Source organism: Monopterus albus, unplaced genomic scaffold, assembly GCF_001952655.1.
Source record: "Monopterus albus unplaced genomic scaffold, M_albus_1.0 scaffold40.1, whole genome shotgun sequence".
NCBI classification, from domain to species: domain Eukaryota; kingdom Metazoa; phylum Chordata; class Actinopteri; order Synbranchiformes; family Synbranchidae; genus Monopterus; species Monopterus albus.
The window spans coordinates 5,648,922-5,652,608 of NW_018127920.1; positions in this window are offsets into that span (position 1 = coordinate 5,648,922).

Here is a 3,687-nt window from a genome sequence, read left to right on the forward strand (position 1 = left end):
TTCGTTAAAAGGTTAATAGTTAAAATAGTTAACTATATAATTAAATATGTAATTAACCATGAAACTGTCACCCTTTCATTCTCATCTCATTTACTGTCATAATTAAAAAATTCAATTGTCACGGTTGCAGCTTACAAGTATATTAGAGTATATTAAAATGTAAAAGTGCTGGTTAATTTCCAGCCTATTAAAAGGCTGTAGCTCTTATAAACAGTTATGATTTATTTCCAAGCAAGCATTAAGGTTGTATATTGATGTTGCTGCACATGTCTACAGGAGAGAGCACATCTTCAGAGACTGACATAGCATGTTTAAAGAGGGTACAAATGGCTTTTCAGCTCTTGCTGACTGCAAAGCAAGTTTACTGGCAGCTATATAATTCCCTGGAACAGCATCTTAGTCATCAGACTCACCGCTCTCATAAGATACCCCCTCAGGTTTGAGTCCTGTCCTTCCTGCTTCTCTCTTGCAACACATAACTTTCTCCATGAGACAACTCTAAGCAAACACTGTTATAACAGTGGTTCCGGGCATTAATCAATTAATGTAATTTTTCATCTTGAAATATTCATCTCCTTTTCATCACAAAAATACCAGTAAAAAAAATAAAATGGTTTGTTCTTTTTTGGCCAGTACACTGTTGATGAAGTTGGACTTTCTGGACACTACATGCAAACCACTTGTAATTTCTGTTTTAGGAATGACATAATGTATTCCACACATTCTCCTCATACAGTGCATGAGAAATCCCTGTGACTGAAATTACAGTATATGATAGGTATATCATCTACTGCTTATTGGAGTGGACTTTATAAGCTTTTATGATTTGAGGAACATAGAAACTAATTACCCACACCCCTCTTTTTGGCTTTATCTCTGTGTCCTTTGGGCCTGGGGGAAATGTCATTCAGCTACTGTACTAACTGAATGACTTAGGAAGGGCTGGCAAAGGCCATGAAGCAGTTAATGTGGTGCCTTACAGTAGATGCCACTCTGGGCCAATGACAGGTTTATGGTTTCCCACCGGTAGGGTGAGTCGAAGGGTGGCAGGATGAACGCACGGCAAACGAGAGATACTATACAGAGCTGACAGAGACCAGGCTTCCTCCAGTGACGAAGACAAAGGGAAGGAAAAGTAAAGTTCTCCCTCCCCACCCCCTTCCAACAATTATAAAGAAGGATCAGATCAGGGCAGGAAGGTTAAACTGGGTCTTGATGAAAATCATTTCCACATGGTTGATGGCCTCTTCACCTTTTTTACAGTATGGTTACATAGAAAAAATGGGACAGGGCTCATAGTAACAGCTGCCACTATTGTGAACCATGGCAATCACTTTCAGATTGGAGAGGTTACACAGACTACATGGAGCATAATTAAAATTAGCCACTGGTTGCTAATGTAACAGTTGCCAAAAATAGGTTTAAATGAATTAAAGAGGTTTAAATGAATAAAAAAGATTAGCATTTGTTTTAAAACAGCGTTTCTCTCTAGCAGATCCTCAGCCGCTGAATAGCTGTTGATTGCCTTCACAGTGTCGGTGTCTGCCAGGTTTTTCTGATTAAATAAGCTAAGATTCTCTAGACAAGTGAGTTTTGTTTAATTATTTCCATCCATTCCATCCATTATCTAGACCGCTTATTGCTGAATAGGGTCGCAGAGGTCTGGGGCCAGTCCCAGCTGACACTGGGTGAGAGGCGGGGTACGGGCTGTGTATGGACAGCTGGCTTACAAATGTCTGTTAGAACACAAAATGGTAAGAATAAGGAAAATAATTATGTTTATAGCATGGTTAAAAAAAAACTGTAGATTACAGCTCTATTGTTCATCTACATTGTGTCAGTGGGCACTGCTCAGTCACAATGCTGCGTCTGTTGCCCAGTCTGCTGAGTGTGTAGACTTCGGCCAGACACTGTCCACCACTGTCATTTCCGGTGATCAAGACTAGGAAGAACCAATGGACTGGGAATGAACTTGGGCACTTTATTTAATTATTTATTTGTTTGCTTGTTTGACCATTATTTATTCATTTCCCAAATCAAATTGGTGTAAAACAGTATTCATTTTATTTAATTAATTTCAATATGCAGTTGACTTATTATTGCATTGTCTGGTTTTTACATTTGCATTTTTTTTATAAAAAGGAAACTTTACTGAGGAAGGTAGGCCTACTGTTTAAGTTATGTTATTTGTTTTTAATTGCAATTGACTGTTGTCCTTCACTTTTTTTTAAACCAAAAGAAACTAAAACAGTTAACTTGTTTGCAGTAAATGCATTGTCTGCTGGTTTATTTTATTACTTTTTAGTCCACCATGTTCAGTATGCCATTAAGTATTTAACACTTAGTACTACCCATGTGAATTTGCTACCTTTGAATATTAAAAGCTATAGAAGGGTAAAAAGATGCGAGAATGACATTGATATGATGTAAGTAAACAACTACAGTTAGTAATGGGTGTGTGTCAGATTTCCAGTAGTGTGTGAATGATCATGCATTGACAGTACTTAATAGTGCTGGCAGTGAAGAGGCATTGGAAGTCCCCCAAATCAAATTTTTTCTTAAGGCCCCATAAAGACCATAGGCCAGATCTGGACCACCATTAGTTCATAGAGATATGCTTGCACAGCTCCACACACATGGTTAGGACGTGGTTCAAAGCCATCCTCTCCCAGAATTTCCATTACCGTGGGCATAAACAACCTTCATACAAAGATGTCAAAATAGATGTTAAAATAACATTTAAGGAGAGGATTTGACCAGCTGTGTTTAGAAGGCTCAGCATCGGTAGCACACCCTCTGCATAATGACTGTATGTGAGCAGTGATCGCTAAATGAAGTGTTTCCAACAAAGTCAGTTTAATAATCTGGGCCATAAAAAACCCTCCATCTCATCGCTGCACTCTACCACAGTAGCAGAGTTGGGGGCAGACACCCTTGTTGGGACAGAGTCAGGCAGAATGTAGATGTCAGCCTTAGTCCAATCCTCAACCTCCTCTCTTGGTGCGGGACTTGCTGGCGAAACAATCAGAGTGTCCATGGGATGGCGGGCAGCAAACCGAAGTCACTCCAGTGGTCTGTGGGCCATATGCATTTGAGGGAAACTCTTCCTAACAGCAGCTCCTCCATATCCATGGACCAAGGCAGATCCTGACCCCCCGCTTCAGGTGAGGACTGCAGTGCTCTAAACAATGCTGCCATGCTCCAGCTACACCCTTTGCCACATATGTTTACAGTAAGTCGGTCACCCAGATAAATACAACAAGACCCATGTGGGGTTAGATTAAACACAGCAGTAACATGATTTACCCTAAAATGTTGCATCGTCCTATTCCCATGACAATCCCCAGTAATAAACCTTTATGGCAGGCAGGTGTAAGTTGTAAAACAATACAAATCTGGAAAAGAGGATGTGGGGGAGGGGTGGGGGGTGGGGGGGTGCGGAGGCGAGGTATTAAAAGTGTGACATCATCATGTTGGTAAATCCTTGACTTCACACCTCAGTTTGACAGGAGCTGCACTCTATATCTCTGTTCCATACTTACACAGTGAAATTTGGCATGTATATGCCATTCCATCCATCCATTTTCCTATGCTAATTTGGAACCAGGTTGCGAGGGCAGCAATCTAAGCAAAGATGCCCAGACTTCCCTCTCTCCAGACACTTCCTCCAGCTCCTCTGGGGGAATG